The sequence below is a fragment of the Rissa tridactyla genome, chromosome 4, assembly GCF_028500815.1.
Source record: "Rissa tridactyla isolate bRisTri1 chromosome 4, bRisTri1.patW.cur.20221130, whole genome shotgun sequence".
Classification (NCBI taxonomy): domain Eukaryota; kingdom Metazoa; phylum Chordata; class Aves; order Charadriiformes; family Laridae; genus Rissa; species Rissa tridactyla.
The window spans coordinates 1319678-1331245 of NC_071469.1; the positions used below are offsets into that span (position 1 = coordinate 1319678).

The 11568-nt window shown below is 44.6% G+C and overlaps 1 protein-coding gene across 1 annotated transcript in view; it reads right to left on the reverse strand.

Moving 5' to 3' along the window:
• The window catches only part of PAK6 (p21 (RAC1) activated kinase 6), a 38452-nt gene extending 36514 nt beyond the window's left edge, over positions 1-1938 (reverse strand). Inside the window, exon 1 of the mRNA XM_054198753.1 lies at positions 1859-1938. The gene's annotated coding sequence lies outside the window, so the exon portion shown is untranslated. The remainder of the gene's footprint in view (positions 1-1858) is intronic.
• Between the last annotated feature and the right edge of the window lie 9630 nt (positions 1939-11568).

Sequence of the window (11568 nt, forward strand, 5' to 3'; positions counted from 1 at the left end):
CACTGGTTATGCAGAATTCCAGTTTAAACCGATGCCAAGTGACGCTGCCAAAAGCGCCAGCATCTTCCATCCCCCCAAAACCCTCGCTGCTGCTGTCCCGCGCGCCAGCCCACGGCACGGTGCCCCTGCTGCTCCTCTCGGCTTTCCCTGCTCCTCTCCAGCCTTGCTTGCACGTGCGTTGCTCCCCTGCCCTCTGATGTTGCACCTCTCCTCTCCAAAGACACCATTAAAAGTTGCCAAGGCAGGTTTTCTTTGGGAGTTTGAAGTTTCAGCGTGTCCACACACACTGGATAAACACCTCTTCAAAGCCTTGGCTGTCCCTGGGTAATGAATCAGATCACAATGTATTCTAGACTTCAGAACACAGGATTCTTGGAAGCTGCCCTGGATTAATGTTTTAAGAGTTATTCATTCATGTTCCCCAAGTGTCAGAGGCAGAACTGATGACTCCCGACTGTGAAGTTGGCAGGAATTTCCTCATCTCAACTCTTCCTACAAAGCGGAATCAAACTGCAGCAACAGCATCCAACTGCATTAACTGCTCCAGCGCCTGGCAAAGCCCGCTGCCGAGACAGCACAAAGTTACGCAGCGGCTGCTGGCACCAAACCCGCTCCTGGCCGTCGTCCCCTGCCTGAACGCCGGGCACAGGTAACCCTTCCCCGGGCCCAACTGCTCGGCATCACTCCGTTCCTCGCCCGGCACAGGGAAGAGAAGGGGAGGCAACAAGTCAGGGATCATTTTGATATCACTTCGCTCAGACTCGACAAGGCTTTTTCCTCCTCAGCTTTGGGTGCAAAAGTTTACTAACTACACTTACTTCCCTAAACATAAGATGTTTTATGCTTTTTGATTCCTTTTCCAAGAGCGAAATGGAACTGCACACAAGCACGAGATGAATTAGCATGCAAGGAGAAAGCGTAGACTCACGCCTCCACTCTCCCCTGCGCTTCCAGGCTCAGCAAGTGCATTCCTTAATGGCCCCAGCACCTTTAGAAGATTCGTGCTCAGCTGTACTTTAATCAAGGACTATAATTTATACACCACAACCTAAGCATACAATTCTCAGTCTGGAGGGTTCCCAACTAGGAGGAGTTTCAGGTTCTGGTTTATACTGGAGCGGAGGGGATACTGATGATAAAAGATTTTTCAGACGTTACTCACCAGTTTTTCTCCAGAGCCATCTCTCTACATTCAAAGTATTTTTGTCCTACCTTAAATAAAGCTCTTCAAACAGGTTGCCTGCAGCTGGGACAAGGAGCTCTCTACTACTTTCTGGCCTTTCCACAAACAGTTTTCAGCAGTGATAAACTGGTTGTTCAGGTGCATCAAATAGATGGAAAAAATATCCTATCTCCTTGCTCTTGTTTCAATAGCATTTCTTCAAACCAAGCCTATTAAAAACCTTTGAGTTCAAGTTCCCAAGGCAGGAACCATCTTCATTTTGCCTCCTACAGAACAACACATACTCTATCGATATTTAAAAGCACTAAATAAAACTAATAAACCATATGCTCACGTATATTTACTAAATTTTACCTTTATTCACCCACTGTTCCTACAACGCCCATCATTCTACTATTTAAGCGTGTGATTTAGAAGCACGGTCAGCAGCATTTACTCCCTGCTGGAACGCAGGCAGGCAAGAGGCAGTGGTAAAAGCATCCCCCTCTCCCCTTTTTTACGTCTTCAGAGCTCGGAAAATTAGTTCTAACTGGCTGATTTAAATTCCCAGCCTAGAAAGGCAGCGCCAGGGGTTTATCTCAGTTCTACAGCTCGGGAAGGTAAAAAAAAATTTCAGAAGCCAGCCCAATTTTAGCCTTCAGAGCGCCGGTGCCCACCTGCCTCCCTCAGCCTTACCTTGGCAAGAAGCTGTCGGGGAAAAAAGCTTCTGGAGCGAAGTCAGTCCCTTCTTCCTCCTGACTGCAGGTCGCTGCTTGTCTTCCACACGGGAAACATCCCTGGCTTCAGGCAAAAATTCTCAGCAATTTCGTCTCGGAGCCTCTTCGGGCCGGTCCCGGGGGGGTCCCGCAGCCCCGGCACCGGGCGCTGCCGTCGCCGGGGGGGGGGGGCGGCTCCCACGCCCCCTCCCGCGGGGGGCGGCGGGGGTGCAGCGGCCTCAGGGCTGGAGGGCTGGGGCGAGCGGGGGGGCAAACGCCGCGGACGGCTTGCGGTTACAGCCGAGGAGAGCTCGCCGCAGCCCCGCAGCGGCAGCACGGCTCCGTAAGGCGGCGAATCGGTGTTTTCTGGGACCTTTTTTCGGGTGGGCTGACGGTGTGATCTCAGCAGAGAGGACGGGACTGGGGCTGAGTGACATCTCGCACAACAGGCAAGAGCAAGACACTAATCGAGGCTCTAGTACAGGAAGACTACACATGCGTTTCCCCTCGACGAAGCCTTGACATCCGCGGGTGGCTGGCTTGGCTTCACCCCGGGCTGGGGAGGGAGTTCGCAGCCATAACAAAGCCTCGCACTTTGACAATCTGAGATTAAAGACGCCCGTGCCCTGTGGAGGTACAAACTGCAGAGCGCGAGCAGCAAATACAGCGTCATTCCATCGCTCAGGCAAACCGAAGTGTTGGTCATCAGCCCGGGAAGCGTTCCGGTGTCCCTTTCTGGACACAAGAACTCTGCGGGCGTTGTGCTGATCTGGCATAACTTGCCCGCGTCCATGTCACGCAATTTCAAAAATGCAAAATATAATATCAAGTTGACGCTTCTGCAGGCTAAATTTCAGCAACGGCTCTGCCGGCACCCTGCAGAAAGAGGAAGGTAAACTGTTCTAAGGCTTTAGACTTCACAGGGATGTAAATGAGGACAGATTTATTAAGCTGATTGAAGCAGTGACAGTTTACGCTGGCTGAAACTCTGCAGATGTAACCATTATGTTCCTGCTACTTGAGTCCCAAATGGAACCCAGCAGAATCCAATTCTGCAATCAAGACAGCGAGGGAAGTCGCTTCCCCCCACTGCAGTCGGTTTAGAAATCAAGTCCAAACCAGCAGGGCTGCCAGTGAGGCAATTAGGTATTTTCCATAGGTAGTCTGATAAAGAAGCCAGTTACTTACAGTTTCCTGGCATGTCAGTTACTTTAGTATTTCCTGGACAACACTCAGAAAGGAGAAGCATTTTTCCTTCTCCCCCCCCCCCCCATAAAGGTGGTGTATCCAAGAGACAACTCATTTTTCTTGCTTTTAGAGCTGGCTTTTATTTCCTCACCTGGATAACCACAAGCACATTTTTGTGAACGTTAGGTAACAAGCAAGCCTGCTGCTAATTCCTTCTCGTCAGGGCCTGGGGAAAAATACAAGCTGTTGGGTTAAAGCTAAAAAACAAACAGAGAAGCTGGGAGGGGGGAGAGAAGGGGAGTGGGAAAATAACTGAGGAGTGAGTCAGTCGTGCTCCTCCTGCTTAGTCACCTGTGGTGCTTCTCTCCAGACACACCGGAGATGGAGAGTAAGATGCCTGCCTGCCTTCCACCCACCTCCTCCTCCTCCTGACAAGCGCTTAAAAAAAGCAGAGAAGGGGCAGAATTTTCGGAGACGATCATTCCAGATGCAAGCTCTCCGGAGCTGCCGGCATCCTGTGTGCTCACGTTTCCCACCCCCTGCACTATTTCTTAATTAAATCATCTTGAATCAACCTGTTCGTTCGCTGGTTCAAGTTTTCTCTGATGGTGCCCTGCAGTTTTGACATCGTAGGGAGTTGCCATGGAGAAGAGAGTGATGTCATTGACACAAAAAGCACTGAATTTACAAATACGACAGGAACAGAGCTATTTATAAAGAGCTGCTTTTCTCCCCCCACTCTTTGCTGGGGTGGGTGGAGGCAAAGGCAGCAGCTCCATTCTTGTGTTTCTGTCAACAAGTCTCAGAAATGAATTTTCTTGTTAGAAAATATCCGGAGCCCCGTGAAATCGGTGAATGCTGTCAGCTTTCGGACTTCATTCATTAGAGCTGGATTTAGCTTTGCAGCTTATAGCTATTTTTGAGGTCATATAACACTGTTTGTATAGTAACTTCTACCCTGAAAAATCTATGCAGCATTACCGAAATACAGCCGCGTCTGAAAGGAAAGACAATAGCGTGTCACAAAAAGAGAGGGGACAGATACCCTCTCTTTTAAAGGCTTCGTACTGCTTATAATCGCTTTGAATAATAACTGCGACCGTTGCTTTTGCCTGGACTATGTGGGGTGCCAGTGCACATTGACGCAGCCCTCATATAATGGAACGTTTAGCGCATATAAAATTGCAAAACACAAGAGAGAGAAAAGGGAAGACGATAACCATAGACGTGAACAACAACAACAACAAAATTAAAATGCATTTGGAATAAATTGGGAGGAATAAAGGGTGGTTTAAGAAGATGACAGGGGAGCTATCGTAGGTGTCAAAAGAGTATTATTTATGTGTATGGACCTAAACCAACCATGCGACCATCTATCACACCGAAATCTGACAGGACAGTGACGTTCCTAAAAGCTGCACGCTGAGAAGAATTATTTCACCAAGATACAGGCCGAGGTCCAAAATTCAGTTCTGAGTTAAAAAAAAATCGCTTAGTTTTCAAAGAAAACAGCTTGGATCTCAACAGCTGGTGGAACAACTGCACTCCAGCTTAAACAGCAGCACCAGTCAGAGCAAGGGTCCCGTTTTACTCTCTGGATACTAACACCAAACCCCAAACCCATTTCACCAGTGTTCTGGTGAAACGTTACTGGTTGCGTTGTACACGTCAACTGCCCAGAAGCACCACAGTGACGGGGAGCAACAGGAATTACTAATCCAGATGCAGGTTAGGAAACCAGCAGCTAAATATATATCACAAAAATGTGATAAATATATCACATAAAACAAGTGTTACCTTGTTTTTATGAACCATTTCTCCTCCACAAAGGTGAAACATTTATAAATATGTATATTTAAGTACAAAAATATACATAAAAGTATAATACCAGTTTTCTAAATGAGAAAACCCCAGGACTTAAATGATTTGTCCCGTATCCCGTGCAAAGCCACGAGCAATGGTGACAGCGGGAGGCAGGTCTTCAGTCTGGAGCCCTGTTTGTCTCAGAAACAGAAGTTTAACAAAACCACAAATGCCAGAAACACTAAGAGGGCTTTGCCAAAACGTCCACAGCTTCTGCAGCACAATACCCAACAGCCTGGCGTTTACCAAAATGAAATAGGTAAGAAGACTGAGGAGAAGCATGGTTTTCTTACCTCTCCTTCACGAGTCCAACTGCTCAAACACCATTCCATTGGCAGAGGCCCAGCCTGAATTCCCCAGGGAAGCAGGGAAAACTTTGGAATCACAGGGCAGTTGTTCTGCTTTTGCCCCTCCACCTCTATTGCTACGCCTCCCTTTCTGGAAGGGGTATAACTGATACATCAGGAAAGATCGCTGCGGCAGCCACCATAAAGCCTGAGAAAGTGAAGAATGTGCCATGTAGCGAAAGACCGCGGAAACTTAAGCTTGTAATTGAGCAAGTTATGAAGCGATTTGCGGACAGTCTAAAAGTACATAGATGCACTGCTCACTTTGATAAAAATCTCAGTTTAGCTGATAGGAAGCAAAAAACCATTTTGAGCTCGGTGCCTGGAGCACACGTGTAGCAGAAAGGAACGCTCAGAAACAGGCAGCAGCAAAGATGGCTCCAGTGTCCAATTGTGTGGGAATTATCTGCCGAAAGAACCAAGAACGGGATCACAGCGCGTTTCCCATTGTTGTCTAGCTCACCCAGTGAAAAATATGCTTTCCCAGGAGATGAGGAAGAATAATAACTTTTTTAATTGCATAAAAATGGCCTGTTCCTGTTACACATTCCCCATATGTTAAGCAAAGGAGAGACTATCTTTTCGGCAGCCCCCGCCAGTTGCCAGCCATGTTTTCTGTGTCAGGCTAGGCAAGGCTACTTTCAGCTGACACTGATGTTTTACATCCCCATAGAAAAACTGCTGCTTTTAGTTGCACGGGATCTAAGCGATAGTTTCCAAGATATAAGAATATGGCAGACTCCGCTAAAGCTGTGTGAAGAAAAGTCTTCTGTGGTTCCCCTACAGAGAGCAGGAACTCTAGGTGCCTGCTGACGGTCGGATTGAATCCCTGCCGTACTCCTCTTTTCCAGCAGGCTCTCGGCAGGTCTGCACCAGCGAGCCACGGGAACAGAGTAACGACAGGACAAGTTGTAGCCAGTTCAATTCCCAGTTGTAGCCAGTTCAGTTCCCAGTACAAAGACCTACTCCAGGTTGGCTCTTCAGGAGTACACGCAGATGTAACGGTGTGGCGGGATGGCCCAGAATGCCTTCCCTGGATACCAAGGAAATGGACCAACACTGAATTTTGCAATACTCCAACATTTTTTTCCCCTAGGAAATGATTATTTAAAGTATTACACTACATCAAAACACATTACTAGTCTAGCTCCAAGAAAGGAACTATACAATTGAAGAGATTCGGAGGAACTGCGCGACAAGAGAAGCCAAAGTACTGTAAAAACAAACAAAAGCTCAGGCACAGAGAGAGAACACAAGACTAACATTTGTCTTTCGTCAGCATTGTGTCACTGAGCTGCTGATCCTGCTTTGTAAATCACACTTCCATCCCAGCTGGAGCCCCGGGATCAATAATTAAATAGCTTTGGATGGTACTTATTACAAAAGGAGAGTAGGGAACAAATATTTCTCAAACCAACCAAAGGAAGAGCATTCTTCCCTGGTCTCACTGAGTGACCTCAATGTTCACTTGCTTGTTTAATAATTTAAAATATTCTATCAGATGAAGAACGAATGGAAATGAAACCTCCTTATTTCTAAGTTTCTAAACGTGGCATTGTGCTAGATTAACCAGGCAGAGGGGCAAGGAGTGTAAAATAATAAGAACCAAGAGAATGAAACTGTTAAAGGAGCCTCCGTCTTCCTTCAGCAATCTTTAAGGGCAATCTTTCTCAGCACACGCACATTAATGTAAGTGCAGTGCCCATAGCCCAAGGCTAAATGAGAGGCTCTAACCACCAATTCTCAAGCCCACAGTCAAATAACTCACTTAGAATAAGAACACTAAGCTTTTGTACACCGCAGCCTCGCTGGGGAAATCACTAGTGCGCAGCGCGGAGCACAACACCTCAGAAGCTACAGTTTAGCCCAAAGCCATTTTGGAATATTTATTATTTGGGAAATCAGCAGCAGCACAGAGGAAAGATTTAGAACTATTTGCTGATGCACATGCAGGAGGTGTAATTTCTCTACTTTTAAAAGTACTCATAAATTTCATGAACTAAAACCAATTGGATCGGATTTATAGTAGATTTGGTAGAACTAAAGCAGAATTAATCAATGTATGGAATCCCCGGTCTGGTAGGTCAGCCAGAATGACACAAAAAGTGAGAGTGTTCCTCATAAAAAATAATGAGGATTTTTTTCTTCTATGATTCTTTCAATTTTAGACTAAAGATAAGAGAAACAGCTCGCCAAAGCACTTTTAAAATTTTCTTCTAAAGCGTGATCGTATTGTCTCTTCTCAACTCTGCAGATCTTCGATGAGGTAGATGAACAGACTGTTTTCCTAGGTAAGACCATATGTAAGACTGTGGTGAGCAAAATGCCGCATCCAAGCGGTAGAAAATAATGGAAGTCCATTTCCAAATTAAAATAAAGATATTAGAAACTGGAATAATTCAGCTTATTGCAATAGTTCAGACCCTTCCAAGCATTCGGATTCCAGTCACATCAGTTGTTCACGGTACCCAGAATGCAATTTTCGGAGAACCCTATGCTTAGGAGAGCCATGAAACCAAAAATGCCTTGGCTGTGAGCACCCCGTGGGCCTGGGGAGCCCACCCTGGCCATGTCCCGAGCGCAGGGAGAAGGTGCTGGTTCCTGCTCTTCGCACCTTGATCTCTATCAGGCGGAAGAGGAGCTCTGGGTTGCTAGTCTGGAAGACCAGGGGGACAAATACTGTTGTACAAGCAAGATGTAGCCCTCGAGATCTGGGTTCTGTACGTGTCTAAAACTCAGCAAGTTCTGAAATATTTTGCTGAATTAAAGCCTGACAAGAGTCATAAACGTAACAATTTTGCTTGGTCTTGAAACTGTCTAACTACTGTCCCATATAAATTTAAGGCTGCTGCTATAATCCAATCCTTTATGTGTTGCCAATTTTTTGTTATTTTAAGAATTCCTGAATTTATATGAAACTATAACACAGACTATCATTAAAACATTGTATAATTGTATGACTTCATATCAAAAGCTGTAAGTACGAGTGTGGGGTTTCATGCACCAGCCACATGAAGTGCATTCTCCTATTCACCAGCTGAATTTCTACAGAAACACCTGATGTAAGTATTACAGGGGACACACGTGAAGGCAGAGTGCAAGCAACCGTTTCTAGATCATTCTGGAAATCTTCTGTTACGTGCCCTCCCGTGCTCACACAAGTATGAGCTCACACCTCTGACGATGGATTAGTCAGTAATTGGTGATTACTTCTCCTACGGGGTTTTCATTATTTTTCTATTTAACACAGACCCTACGCTGGGAGAAGCCTCAGAAATTCATGCAATCGGAATATATCTATCTGAGCTGATAAATACTCTTACCAATTACCTCTGGTTTAGGATTTTGAATCTCCTACAAATTCGATACCTTTTTAGGAGAGCAGGTGATGGGTACTGCTAGCTGACACATTTCCTTAAAATGATCTCTTAAGATGGAAGGTATTAGCAAGTTAGCGTCAGAGCTTGCAACAGACATTTTGTAAATATCTGTAAATATGCTTTAAAAAGTATGTTCTGGTTTGGTATTATTGGTTTAGATTCTTATTGTTGGCTTCTGCAGCTTTTTTTAATCACTTTTCTGTTCCTCACTATCAAGATCTGCTTTTTCTTATTATTTGCACTGACATAGTCAAGTAGAATGAATAAGGTTTTGTAACATTGCTGGTCATTGTAATACATAAATACTAACGAGGTAACTGGTATCATCTGGGTTTCACAGGTGTAGACAGTGATGTTGATGAGCCCTAGACACAGCTGAAGCAACTCTTTTGAACGCAGATGCAGCTACCAGAGCTTAATGAGCAGAAAATGGCTCAGAGCTGGGGGTTTTGCCCCACTCACAGTACACGGACATCTCACACACATTTGATCAGCATTGTTTTATCTGCAGCATTTGTTGGGGCTCAATGACTTTCTGCCATTATTTCTAGACCCCTTTCCACTTAACCTAACAGAGCGGACAACATTATCGCCTTCACTCTTTTGCTGTTTCTGAAGTGAAGCAGACAGTTTATATGGATGCAGAGGAAAGGGGGGTCCCTATGAACACCAACAAATTGATTCAAACAAACATCCCAGAGTCTCATCAGCATTCAAGCAGACCAAGTATTCCGTAGTCTCGGGTGGGTTACAGCACACGGGGCTGTTCTGTGACGTGCATGTTCGAGGCATCCAGAGCATCAGTCAAGTAGCTCTTAATTTCTGAAAAAGTTAAAAGCTCAGCTTTTCTGTCCCCTTACCCTTTTCTGTAGCCTTTGGAGAACCTTTTGCTGTAGCGCTATCCCGGCAAGGAATAAAATAGAATCAGGGGCAGGCTCTGTCTCCTGTTCCCCTCCCACTCTCTGGCCAGTTGGGACTGCAGGGACAGATGTAAAGCTCAGAGCGCTGCTGCTGCTGGCACATGGATCATAAGAAAAAACATGATTCTTAGGCTTTAGAAGCACGATCTGTATGTGCTTTCCAGTAGTGCCCAACATTACAAATCCCTTCAATTCTTCTGACCTTTCTTGTCAAACACCTGTGATACTGAACACACAAACACTACTGAGACATTTTAGAAGCAGGGAAATAAGCTGTGCATAAAAAAAAAATTACTTTCCTATGGCAGGTTACCCAGGTAGGAGAAAAAGCATCATCTGGATAATAATATTATTCCAAGTGTACTATTACGCATAGCATTTAGACTGTACTTGAATTGCATCTAATTAGTAATTTCAGTGAAGAAAATTTATTTCCAACACAGCAACCAAAGAGTAGGGTGTTGTTGCTGTACCTCCAGTTAATATACACGCAAACCCAACTTTGTATTCAAACAAAACGCAGGCTCAAGAAGAATGGCAACATCCCAGACATCATAGATACCTTTTTTCCTTCTCTCAGCTACGTGAAATTTATTCCATTTTCCAATTTAAAAATTATATTAGAAGATCCCCTTTTTTTAGAAAAAAGAATAATAATTGATTTTCTAGGACATGGAAATAGTACATCATCTACAATTCTGTCTGTCATCTACATTTACAACGGAGCTCTTCCAACTCTGAAATTTAACCACAGACTTGCCAAATTGAGTAAGGCACCTTGTTTGACTAACATTCGTATTGACAAACATCACACAACTTGTGTCACATCCACCAACTATGCGATTAAGGAAACGTCATTCTGCTGGAAAATTCTAGAGCAGTTTACTTAGGGAAGTTAACCTTTATTTTATTTTAGTAAGAGTTTGATGTTTTCTCATCAGCTACAGAAGAATCCAGAACGGATGTGTAAGATTTCAAGTGAGTGGCATTTCCCCCAGGAACCATTACTCATCTTGGCACCTTCGTCTCCAGATGCCAACCGTATTATTTCCTGTAACGAACATGATCAAACCTATTTACTCTCTGTTATTAAGCACACATTGGCAGCCATGAAGCCATGTTGTGGTTGGGGTTTTCTCCTGCCTCCAACCTTAGACAAGTTTTTCCTAAGCATTGCTTTTTGAATCATTGTGTGAAAGGCAGCCCTGTTCCGAGTCCTCACAGGCCGGCATTGTAATAGACCAGCCATCAACCAGAGGAGGGACAGCCTTGCCCACAAGATGCTTGGAGACCACAATTGTCCTAAAATCTTCGGGAAGAAAAGAGGCATCAATAGATGCCAAGAAGCGCTACAAAGGGGAGAGGGTAAGATGAAATTACGTCTGATGTCCAGGCCTAGAAGTCCTCGTGAGGTTATCACTAAAAAATACAGTAATGGAATCCTCTTAATTATTTTTGTTTGTTTCTTATGGAGAAGTCTGCAATGCCATTGTTAAGCGTTTCTTATTTTACAAAACTTCAATAATTTTCTAGGTATCACAAGGTGCTTGTGTTGTCTGGGATAAACATGAAGAGTAACGAGATGTTCTCATGCAGCTGAGCAAGGACGGTCTTATTAGATGGAGGACTAGCACACTTTTTGCTCAGAAAGAAAACATGCCTAAGTGAAAATAAGAGTAATAAGAGAGTGTTTCAGCTTTGAAGTAGACTTCATTAGAGCAAAGACAAATAGATTCACTTACAGATTTTAAAGACCTGGGGAACAAATTTCCTTTACTGAACTTCTGCTGAGAGCTCTTATCTGTGTGTTCGGACTGTTCTCAAAAAGCTTTCTGGCTGAAAGAGGTTTGTGAAATAGGTGAAGTTGTGGTGGCTGGAAACGTGTCTTGCCTGAGAAGCCCTTGGAATGGCCAAGCAGAATGTAGAGATAACAGAGAAAGAGGGGAGAAATCAAACAAAATGATGGCCAAAAAAGTTGACTAAATGAAAAAG